This window comes from Giraffa tippelskirchi, chromosome 10 (genome assembly GCF_054371585.1).
Source record: "Giraffa tippelskirchi isolate mGirTip1 chromosome 10, T2T-mGirTip1v1.2.pri, whole genome shotgun sequence".
Taxonomy (NCBI): domain Eukaryota; kingdom Metazoa; phylum Chordata; class Mammalia; order Artiodactyla; family Giraffidae; genus Giraffa; species Giraffa tippelskirchi.
The window spans coordinates 7,202,709-7,214,825 of NC_137284.1; the positions used below are offsets into that span (position 1 = coordinate 7,202,709).

Consider the following 12,117-nt stretch of genomic DNA (forward strand, 5'->3'; position numbering starts at 1 on the left):
AAAACCTGAGAAAACAAAAAAGATTTTGTTTTCTCAGGAAAAGAAAAACCTTTATAAATAACCCTACTGAAGAGCACTGGAGAATCTGCTTCAGCTAAGATGCTAGCTTGGTCAAGTCTGTTATGTTCACCTGAAAAAGTCTTAGCAGAGAATTTTTGCAATCCCACCCAACAGCCCTCTTCAACTGCCAAAACACCTTTCTACTCTCCCACCCAATATGACAGTTCTTAGATGCTGTTTCTCCACTTACTGGTTGAAATGTGTTTCTAGTCATTGGATAATAATGCCACACATTTAAAACATTTTAAGAGCTTTTTAGTTGTGGTCTAAATATCATTACCTGTCTGCAGGTAAACTAATGGTCTTTTCTAGTAGTGCAACCCACCGGAAGACCTTGGCACCAATTACCTTAAAAGCGATTATGGATCATGCCCACAAGGATCCAAGCTACCAGCAGCATCGAGGTGAGGGGTGAAGGGTCTGCGCTAGGCCAAAGGCACAGGGTGGCGATGTGGCAGAGAAGTCACTTGTGGGGAGACCTTGCTTTTTAACAGGCTTCTGGAAAAGCTAGGGAAAAGTGGTTGCCCGCTTTCCCCCTTTCCCTCCCCTTCAAGCATCACTTGAGGTTTGAGCTGCTATGAAAACAGCTAAATTAAATATTAGGACAAGCACAGGGATATATATACAAGGTATTCAAGCATTCCTTTGAATGCTCGCTCCCCCAGCGAAAAAGCCTCAGTGCATTGTCTGCCAAGGGGGTTGAGTCAAGTCCTCATTTCTAACAGAAGATGGGGTTGTGAGGTTGACACCATTTTGATTGACCTTAGTTAATAGCGCTTTGTTGTCTCTCTTGCCACAGGAAGGCTCCATGGTTGTCCTACTTTAAGCCTTTGGTGCCTTTAGTGAGGGGTACCTGAAAAATCTTAAAAAAAAGGCTTAGCGCCCACCTCACCCCTCCACCCCCAGGCCAACGAACAACTTGCTCATGCTGTTGACTCCAGCGTAAAGCTGAGAGGTCATTTAACACTCAATTGTTTATTCATAACAGATCTGACTTGGTATGTAGATATAGAAAAAGCTTGTTCACCTGTTGTCCTCATTTTGTCCACTGGTGAATTCAACTGGAAGCTCCTTCTAGTCTGAAGAATACCATCTGAAAGAACTAGTGGTTCCCAATCCCCACATTTAAAATGCAATGTTTGGTTTATTATTTTAAAAGTAAATAAGCTATTTTTCCTTACTGGGTCTGGCTTCTCTGGCCTTTCGCATACGTCTGTTGTTCTGAATGTTCCTGTATATAAAATTAAGACCAGGGGAGGAGAGAGAGACACCCAAACAAAGACAAATGCACTAAGACCACTGAACTGTTGGTAAACATTTCCACTTGCCAGTTAAATTTCTTGAAGACTGCTGCTCGTTTGGAATTATTTCTTGTCACTGATTTTAAAGGTGCATCTGGAAAAGACTAAAGGCTTCAGTGCCCTCCCCACCCCCTTACCAGAAGTGAACAAAAAGCATTTTACCTAAAAAATGCACAGCATAAGGGACTCTGCTCCAATCACAAACACGAATGCTTAAAAAGCTGCAGAAATTTCCTCAACACTCAGCCTTTTATCACTCAGCTGGATTTTCCTTTAACAATCACTACTCCACTCCAAGCATTGGGGGAAACACAACTTTGACTCATACTCCAGTCGTTTCACAATGCATTCTAATAGCAGCGGATCAGAACAGTACTGTATTACTTGCCAACAGAACAGACAGACCTGAGGTCAAGACAACTGCATTCTGTGTAGTCTGTAAAAAAAAAGCTAAAACAAGTAAACCCCACCCTCTCCTCCTCCCTTCCCTCCAAAATCAGGGGGAAAAATGTTTATACTTAAATATGCCGATAAACTCACTGCAAGGTCTGACACACTCCCTAGGAGAACAGAAGGCAGAGCCAAGCGTTTATATGCAAGTCAAAATCCTGAAAAGCTTCACGAAGGATGAAATGAAGCCTCTGCAAAGGAAAATTCTTTAAAAAAAAAAACCCAACTCTCCCCCACCAGGTATCTAAAAAGGCCAATAGTGTGAACACTGGCTAACATCAGATGAGATGACTGTAAGCAAAGTTAACATGCAAACTGGAAATGTCGACAGTATATTCCATTACTCTAGTTTAACCACTAGACAGACTCCTGACTTTCTGTAAACATTGTAGGTGTTAAGTTACCTGTTCTTCTGATCATAATCTCCCACCTGTCTAAGAGGTATTTATTCCTTATTTAGAGGGCCTCTATTGTCATATGCCTGGAATTATTAAATGCTCATCACTTTTACGAAGGATAAAATTTTTTCCTGCCTTAAGTTAAATTCGTTCTTCTGCTCATTTCCTGATCTTGTCCATTAAAGAGTGTTCGCAGACAAAATTTCTGAAAGATGAGAAGAAACCCCCCCAAGATTGCCCCAATACTAACTACACAATGTTTTATTTAAATAAGGAGACAGCTTCCTAAAAGCATACATTCTCTAAAAATAAAATACTTTTATTTTGAATGATTTAATGGTTTTCTGCACAATACACGTAACATTTAAATTTTAGCAAGATTAACAAAATCTAAATTCGTAACAGTACAATACTATCCCTTAAATAGGGTTGTCAGATTCAAGGCTAAACAAATGTTCTTAGTTTTATAAGCATTATCTTTGCTAATCTCTAGAGGCTTTAAGGAATTACTTGCCTCTTGAATGAAATGTGCTGTCCCATCATCGAAGCCCACAGGAACGGTGTCCTGTCTAATTTTAAAAGGCTGGATGGGATGATGCCTCACAATCCTGGAATCCCTTAGGTAAGGGACCTAGGACTTCCACAGCTCTTCACAAAGGTAAGCACTTATTCCTAACATGCAATACTGCAGATGCAAGTTAAACTTATCTGTTAACAGCTGCCTGCTGTTTTCTGATCCCAGATGAAATGAAGCAACTCTTCTGATAATGAAGAAAAACCTGTCTGAGGCAAACGAAAGATTGGCAAACAGCACAGCCTCTTCCTCAATTCACTTGATCCCACTCATTTCAATTATTTCAGCTTCTTTTTTTCCAGGATTAATATGTAGCACTATTTTCATTTCATTTCGCTTTTTAAATTCTGCTTTTGTAAAAGCAGTATTGAGATGGACATTTGATCTTCACTGCATCGTTATTTTTCATCATTTTATTTTTCATCGATTCATTATTTTTGTGGATACAGCTTGATAAGCCATAACTTTATAGTAGTAGATTCCATTAACTTTAAAGATTGGTAGTTTTCATTTGCCTTTTTTTTTTTGCATGTGCAGACAATGTGTTCATCAGTAGTAAGGATCTCAGGGTTATGCTTTTTCCCCAATGTAGGTATGAAATACAATCTTTTCTGCCTTTACTTATCATTCACCAAGGAGCTGTTCCCCTCTCCATCTAGGCCATCAGATTGCCAGGCTGGTTATGACTCAGAAGATGTTATCTGAAAAAAGTCTACAGAAAAAAAAAGGTTTCCCCTCCCTCATCAACAAAAGCCCACCCCCTTTTATCAGTTATGATTTACAATACTTAGATGTAAATTCAAAATACAATTTACAATAATTTTGAAGCATACCTTAACAACAAACTTTTCCTACGCTAAAAAAGAAAAAAATAAACCGAACAATCTTGCTTATATACAGCCGAAAAAAGAATCTTACTTGATAATACAAAAGCTACCATCAGAAGAAATCCCTTCAGGATCATTAAGCCACCTCCTTTGCTCTGAAGCTCCTATAGTAGTATTAAGTTTTATTAAATCACCTGAAAAAAATTCCAAGAGAGAACCACACACTACTATATCCAAACAACTTTACCATTTTAAAAAAATTCCCCAAGTTTTTATTTAAGTCAGCACAGAGGGCTAGACCAACCCCCAGTCATTTTCCTTCCCCAAGCCCTACTCTTTTAAATCGAGTGAATCTTCATGAACTTCCCCATCTATTAAATTCAAAAATTGGGGCAAAACAGAACCAGAGGATTGCGAGTTACTTGCCAACTTGGAAGTTGAGATTTCTTTAGTTTTTCCATCTTAAGTATTTAAGTTCTCTGGCATGAGTTATCTGTAATCAAAAACTAAACAATTACCTAAACCCAACCCCCCATCCCAATCATCACAAGCCACTGCCAACTACAAATTGCCAAAATTTGCCCCTCCCCTTTAATAAAGGTATCTTAAAAGTCGTTATTTGAAAACTTAACTTCAACATCTGGCCTAGTCAAGCTCTTCTGAAGTTCTCCTGAGATGACTGAATATGAACCAAAGCTGCACTGTGCTGTACATTTCAGCTTCACTGGGAATACTCTTCCAAGGAAAAAAGCTGCTCCAATCCCTGAAGGTGTTGGTGCCAAACAGCGTAGTAGTACAATCCTTCTCTAACTCAGTTTGTCAATAGTACTATAGAATCTGTGGAAAATCTTAGAACAAAACAGTTTCTCCCCCCCTTCCCTGTTCACACCACCCCAAGATACTTCAGTAAAAATAACCAGTCACGTACTTTAAAAATATGTAATTAAGGGGTGGGAAAAAAAGAATAAACTACCAGCCATTTCTCCAATGGACAGCTGCGCCACAGACCTCAAAGTGAAAGCTGCTTGTGCTAGAGTTTCTATAAACTGTAAACCTGCGGTGTTCTGATTATCCTGATACTGGATTTTCTTTTCGCCTGTTACCTTGAGTCATTTGCCTTTGGAATTCTAGACAGACCTAAAGGGAAAAGAACTCAAAACATATTTTGCCCCCCCCAGAAAAAACTGCCCCCCCCGAATTATACACCGAAACTACATATTTAGAAAACTTTTAAAATACAGGGTGAGGAAAGAAAAGTAGGCCCTCTACTCACAAAACTGAAATGCTGAAATGCTTCATTACCCCCAAACTGAATATAAAAACTGTTTACAAAGCTTGCTGAAGTTGTTTCACAGTTGTTCTATCAAATTCAGGATATCCCTCATATTGGTTAAAAACAAAAACACTTGCCATCTACCATTCCTCCGGGCCTTGAAGTCTGCCCTCAAAAGCTCCAGACAAGATGCATGAGAAAATAGGCCTGAAAAAGAGAAACCTACGACACCCGAAAACCGGCCTATATCCCCGTAATAAAACCCTTTATGCTTAAGTACACAACTCCCCCATTACTGTTAAGAAATTTAAGAGGTATTACCATACTGAATTACAGAAGAAAAAAAAAAACCCACGATAGTGCCGACCTCACGGGTTTTTACCACACCACTGGCTCTCCCTGCGGGGCTTGCACACTGGGCTGCTTCTCTAGGATCCTCTATCTATCCTCCACTCCGCCTGCTCGCCGCCTCCGCGTGGTTGCCAAGCCAAGCCGCACGCTAGCTTCATCACCACATCGCACTGGCTTCCTCCTTCCTGGTATCCTCTCCTAGCTTCACCTCCACAAATCGTTAGGGCTCGCTCCTTCTTCCTAGCTTCCTTCACCAAGTCGCACTGGCTCCCGGGCTTCTCTTGCCTATCTTCACGAACTGCCGCTGGCTCCTCAGTCCTAGATTTCACCGAACACTGGCTCCTGGAATCCTGTCTGCCGCTCCTGTCTTCCTAGCTTCACTGAATCCACTTCTGTGTAGCACCTGCGTCAGCTGTTAATTAGCGCCTAGTCCTCAGGATTTAACCATTCATCTTAGCTCAAAGTCCAATAACTCGATGGTTATTCTTGCTCTTCAATTTAATTCATTTATATAAAGTCCTTTACATTTTCCAAAGGAAACTACGCTACCGCATTTTAGGCCTTTCAAATTTTTAACTCTTCGAAATATTCTTAGCTTTTAAATTACTTCAGTCCCTTTAATAACTTTTTCCTGAAATTTTAAACTGACTTTCCTTCTAGTTCCCGGATATTCTTCCAAGTTGGTCTTGGTCTACAGTAGTTTTAAAAAAAATTCTCATCTTCTGAGATCTAACTTCTGCACCACCAGAATTAAGTTGATGGGCTTTTACAATAAATTCTCATTGGCTATAAAGATTTCCTTAGCTTTTGTTCCTGTCATTTATCCAACATTACTGACTTTGAACTATCTTCTAAATTTTTGGACGTCTATCTTGTATGTTTGCGTCCAATAGCTTGCTTTTCATTCTATCTTAAGCACTCGCCCGTTATTTTCAATTTTCTCCTAGATTTGTCTTTTTCCTCTGCCTACTTCCTAGGCTCAGGTTTTGTCTTCTAAAACGTGTATCTCTATCTTCTCTAGCTTTTTCTTCACCTTCCTGTACTTCTGTCTTCCGAATTTTCCACTTCAAACTTCCAATTTTCTTTCCTACCATTCCTACCTAATATTTCCGTCAACTTTAGCCAAAGCCTTAATTTAAGATCAAGTAGGCTTCAAATGACGCCATTTTTACTGCGCCATGAATTTGAAGGCATTATTTCTGAAACCTTCAGCTAAATCTTAGGATGGCCTTTATAATATATTAATCATCTACAACTCAACCTCTTAAAACGTTTAGGTTCGATTTACGTAACCCAACGTTCTAATGTTAAAGTAAAAGGTTGCCCTTCAACTTAAGGCTTTAAAAAAAAAACAACAGACTTTGCAGTCCTAGCTCAATAATTCTCTTAAAAAATTTTCCACTCCATGAAAAAATTTCAGCTCTTAACCTCCATCAGGTTTTAAAATTATCTTTTTTCTTCCCTCTTCCTTTCTCCAACTACTCCTTCAAGTAAGTCTTCATGTTTTTTTCCCTAAAATTTATCTAAGAAATGCAAAGCAGTATCTCCGTATTCTCACTACTTACAATCCCTACAGAAATACACTAATTCCTATCTCTCTCAATAGAAAAACTTATCTGCAGGTTCCTCAAGCAGCATCTCCTCCCTTAAAGCCGCCTCTGCGCTCGCTGCCTCAATGCCTGCCGCTCAGTCCGCAGTGGTGTATTTATAGAACAAGTACAGCTCACGCCTCCGGTATTCAATACCCCTCCGCCGCCTTTGTGAGGAAAGCAAAAATAGTTCCTCTGAAGAGGTAAAAATAGAATCTCATTTACAAGACTTTCTGGACTTTTCCTAACAGTTTATGCAACTTGCTTGCAAGCCCTGTACCCAGATATTTAGAACTTATTAGCAAGTAGATTTGAGCTGAAAATTTGGGCAAAAACAATGAAAATCATATTTAAATAAACATCGAATAGCTCATAAAAACTAAGTGTCGTTACTTGGGAATGTTTCTAGTAGCTTTTAAAATACTTTTCGTGTTTCCTTGGAGTACACTGAGTGCAAGTCAGTGGTTTTGGAAGGAAGGCCTTTCCTGACGGCCTTCCTTTCCATTATGTAACCGAACTTCAGCCTCACAATTACAGACCGCAGCCATTTTAGAAGCCGTAGTTTTGGGAGCCCCTACCCCCCCCCAAAAAAAAGGTCTCAGGTCCTGCGAGGTGGTTTTGAGCTTTATACCTCACCCGGCTCATTTGGCCTTTTATTCGTAAAATAGTTACTCCGGGTTATCCACTCCATTATTCTACTAATTGTAGAAATCCACTTCCGGAAAGTATCTCAACAGTCACCGTTTACTGTTGTCCCCTGCAATAGTGCTGGACCCATCTTAAAAGGCTTAGATTCAAATCAAGGCATTAGGGTGGGCTTGTGTTACTTGGCATGCTTCAGGCTTTTGTTGTTGATTTTGTATTTACTAAACATCAGCTAGACCCCTACACTTTTGGTTGCCTGTTTAGACATACCCTGGACTTTTTGTTCTTTCCAAACGTGTGCTGTTTCAAGTATCCGACCCCTACACTTTTGGTTGCCTGTTTAGACATACCCTGGGCTTTTTGTTCTTTCCAAACGTGTGCTGTTTCAAGTATCCGGAAAAGCCAACGGTTTCATCGTCAAAGACAGAGAGACCTTCGGCTGCCACTCGGGAAAAAGATGTGTTCTAAAATGTTGTGAACCTTTACTTAAGGGTTTACTAGGTTTTTTTTTCCCCCCCACAAATTTTGCATTATCTCCAGTTTGAGTCCCTTAAAACTTTACAAAGTAGACCCCAAAGGGAAATAACTTTTTTCCAAACCCAAAGCCTTTTCTTTCTGCAGGTTAACCAGAAGTCCTTTTTTAAAACACGTCCTGTGTCCTACCAAAAGAGAAATCCGAGGAAAGCACCAGGAAAGGAGAACTGCTGCGTCTCCGATGTTTGAAAAGAAGCCTCAGTTCTCGCGGCGGCGAGGGGGACCTGTCTCGCGGGCGAGGGCTCAGGATTTAGAAAAGAAAATGGCGCCAGTGGCTTCCGGACACGCTTTCCACGCAGCTAAAGAGACTGCGGCGACAAGAAACCAGGGAGAGGCCGAGCGGGGTAAGTACAACCTCCACAACCCTCGGCCAGTGAGTCCGGGGTGGGGGTGGGGCTCGATCCCCACACCCCACGCCGGCACGGCGCAGGGATATGCTGGCTGTGAGCCGCCCCCTTTGTGAGGCGTCGGCTCGCGGGCGGTGTTGCCGGTTCTAACCGGCTCCAACCGGTCCCGGCCGCCTCCGGGGGCGGTGGCTGTTGCCGCAGCGCGCCGCTGCGCATGCGCGCCCCTTCCCCAATGCAGATGCCTAGCCTAGAGAAATGCGTGGGGGAGGGTGGCAGCTGTCCCTTGGGGGGGTTTTTTGGCCGCCCCTCCAACTTTTTGCCACTCTTGGTCTCCTCTTGTCTTCCCAGGCATGCTGTCTTCATTTTCAGCCCTGATGGGCCTTTCCTTCTCGTCCTCCGTCTTTTGCCATTCCCTCATTACCGCAAAGTCATCCATTAACTAAAAATTCTTGCACATCATCCTTCCTCTTTAAATTGTTTATTGTAACAGCCCTTGAGTGTTTGTCGTCACCGGATGTTGTTAATCTAGATTGCTTGAAACAGAAGGCTCTCATAGATTGACCTAACACAGCTGCCTGTTTTTGTTTGTTTTTTGGAAGGGGGTGTTTGGTTTTGTTTTTGAGGAGAGTGGTGGTGAGATAAAATGGAGCGCTCCAGGGCACATGGTGATTTAAAACCTAGACCCCAGGACAGGGTGACACCCACTCTCTGGCCCTCTCTCACCTCCAGGGTTTTTGATTCTAGAACGTGTGCAGATGTTTAGGCAGTACATTCCAAAAGGGTTAAAAGGAGTCTATTGGCACCGTATAGGTTAGGATGGCCTTTTAAAATCTCTAATCTGTATTTTTAAAACCCCTTTGGTTCCTACAAACGGCACTGGTTGTGAAAGGGTGAGGGAGCAGGCTTGGGGGCCTTTAGCAAGTGAGGGTTCTGTACTCTGTGCCAACCTCATAACTTCACCACCACCACCACCAACCCACCCCCCCATTAAACAGGGCTAGTTTAAGCAGTTGCATTAAAGTGATGTTGGTGAAGCTGTACTTGTTTAATCAATCTTTCTCCGTGTAGGAGTGGAATATTACTGAGATGCTGATGGTTCCCCTCGTACGCAGTTTTGATATTTGCTCAGGCACTGGAAAAATTTTAGTAGATTTCTAGGACTGGAAGGAGGAAAAACTGAGTTGGGTCACCTCATTTTACAATGGGGATTTGGGGGCCTGGGGAGTTTGGGATTTGCTAAAAATCAGACACAGCTAATTAGTACCAGAAGTTACTCTTGAATCCAAGAATTCCAACCTCATGGCACCTGCCTTTCTCTTCCACTCCCTCTTAGCACTAACCCCTCTTCTCCCAGGGCTTCTGTCAATCTCCTCGACTGCCCTTCTCTAGGGCTTGGTGGGGATGGGAGACCTAGGGCCTCGTTTGCGATCTCTCTCCCACTCTGGAGCTACTGAAGTAAGAGCCCTGAAATACTTGAAGTAGTTGTCAGCATAGCTAACTAGTCATTTCCATTCTCCTTGCACATAGATGTAGCATTTTCCTTATACTGTGAGAATGGCTGTGTTGTATTGTGGCTAATTCCCCCTGAATTTGGGGAAAGAGATTTGAATGAAGCTCAGCAGTCAGGAAACTTCGGTGGGAGGTATGGCTTGCCAAAGAGACAATTCTTACCTTTTTTCCCCCAGTTGGTACGTAAAAAATATTTTAGAGGTTATGAACACTGACCCCTTTTTACTATTTAGGGCTGAAGGTTTACTGCCCTCATCTCTCCTAGCTTTTGCTTCACAAAATTAGAGGTCTCCAAAATATTCTAATTCCTTTTTCTTCTTCTTGATAGGGTGAGTCTCTTTTTTTCTGGAAGGTAATTTAAACAAGATGGCCTAAATTTGCCATTTTCTTTGGTGAGGAGATAGATAATACACTTGATAACGAGCCTTTCTCTCAATTCTTTTGAACCAAGGCTCTCTTGAACACAAAACTAAATTTTCTTCAAGGCATCTTTTCTCTGGCCCTCCGTTCATGTTCGTTTTACTTTATAACATCCTAAGGCAGCTGGTCTCAAAACCCTGTTTATTCCCCTCTACCTTAGTCTGAAATCTGGTCTTTATTTGGGCCTAAGGGCACAGGTATAAGAGGGCTAATCCATTTCAGCTGATGGGTCACCTTGTGCTCCCACCGCACCCGCAAAATGCCCAGGCTAAAAATAGGCTCTTGGTTCTGGCAGTTACTCTCTTGACAGCGTGTGATCTTGGGTACTAACCCAAATAGCTTCTCAGTGGTAATTTTCTTGTGTGTAAAATGAGGAGCTTAGAGGAAAGGAATGATGATGCAGATTCTATAAAATGCAGTAAACAGATGAGAAGGGAACATGGAAGATTTTAGGCCTCATGGCTGTAGCTCCAAGGAGGTGGGGCACTGAAAAGGACTAAAGTAGCAAAAATTTAGAATCAGGCCTCTAGAGTTTCTGTGACCTAATCCTCCAGAATCACGTCAGGCCAGAAACCTCCCAAAGAATGCTAGAATCTGCTCCACCTCCTTTTTAATAAGGCCAGTGGGGCTTAGTCAAAAAGAAATTTCTGAGGCCTTTCCTTTCTGGGTCTAAGGTTCAGAGGCCAGTCTGAGTGAGTCTTCAGGGATACTTGGGAACCCCCCCACACACCTCTTTTTTTGTATTTCCTCTAAGCTTGTGCTATTTATCTAATCCTTTGTTGCCAGAGACAGTTTTGGAAATGCTGGTCAGCAATAAAGTGAAGTCGCTCAGTCGTGTCTCTTTGCGACCCCATGGACTGTAACCTACCAGGCTCCTCCGTTTATGGAATTTTCCAGGCAAGAGTACTGGAGTGGGTTGCCATTTCCTTCTCCAGGGGATCTTCCCGACTGAGGGATTGAATCCGGGTCTGCCGCATTGTAGGCAGACGCTTTACTGTCTGAACCACCAGGGAAGTCCGGATTCCCCACCCAACCCCCACCACCGAGAACAACTTTCTTGTTTTCTAAAGACTCAAGAAATTTGCAGTTCCCAGCGCCCTCCTGCTGCCCACCTTCCCCAAGATGATCTCTGGAATGATGACTGCACAAAAGTTCGGCTCCCTCCTCTCAGCACAGCAGCCAACTCCCACAGTAGGAAAAACCCACAGAGATGATGCAGCTCAGAGCTCCATTATGCAAAAGAGAGGTCATTGTTTTCTAGGGGATTTTGGACAGCTAAAAATGTACCCGGAGAAAATCTAAAATCAACCACTGAAATCCACCAGACACATAGTTACCTCACAGAGAACTGTGGGCAATTCTAGCAAAAACAAGTTACAGAAACTAAAAATGGCTGTGTCATCGGCCTTCCCCAAGCTATTGTTGGGAAGAGGCAGCCAGAGCCTCTCTCTCTCTCTCTCTCAGGCACTGAACCTCACTAGGCTGAAGAGTAAGGGAAACATTCTCCTCTTATCTTCCCCAGAAAAGCAGACATCTTAAAGGAACAAAATTGTGACATTTGCAGAGATGTGACTGGACATACAGACTGTCATACAGGATGAAGTAAGAAAGAGAAATACAGTGGAACCTAGAAAAATGGTATAGATGGTCTTATTTGCAAAGCAGAAATAGGGACACAAATGTAGAGAACGTACGTATGGATACCAAGGGAGAAAGAGGGGCGGGAGGGTGGGATGAACTGGGTGGGATGAATTGACATATATACACTATTACACTGTGTGCAAAATGGGTAATAAACTATTGTATGACAGGGGAAACCCTTCTCAGTGCTCAGTGGTG

At 42.3% G+C, this 12,117-nt stretch overlaps 2 long non-coding RNA genes across 2 annotated transcripts; one reads left to right on the forward strand and one right to left on the reverse strand.

Annotated features, from left to right (window-relative positions):
- Positions 1–1,230: 1,230 nt before the first annotated feature.
- LOC145522974 (uncharacterized) lies at positions 1,231–8,383 on the reverse strand. Its single transcript, XR_014066280.1, has 7 exons — positions 8,132–8,383; positions 3,702–6,990; positions 2,724–3,495; positions 2,345–2,414; positions 1,902–2,002; positions 1,767–1,797; positions 1,231–1,455 (listed from the first exon to the last, which is right to left on the reverse strand). It is a non-coding gene; the product is annotated as an uncharacterized LOC145522974 (long non-coding RNA).
- A 128-nt stretch (positions 8,384–8,511) lies between these two features.
- Positions 8,512–11,914, forward strand: LOC145522980 (uncharacterized). The gene is made up of 2 exons (XR_014066286.1): positions 8,512–9,991; positions 11,071–11,914. It is a non-coding gene; the product is annotated as an uncharacterized LOC145522980 (long non-coding RNA).
- Positions 11,915–12,117: the final 203 nt, after the last annotated feature.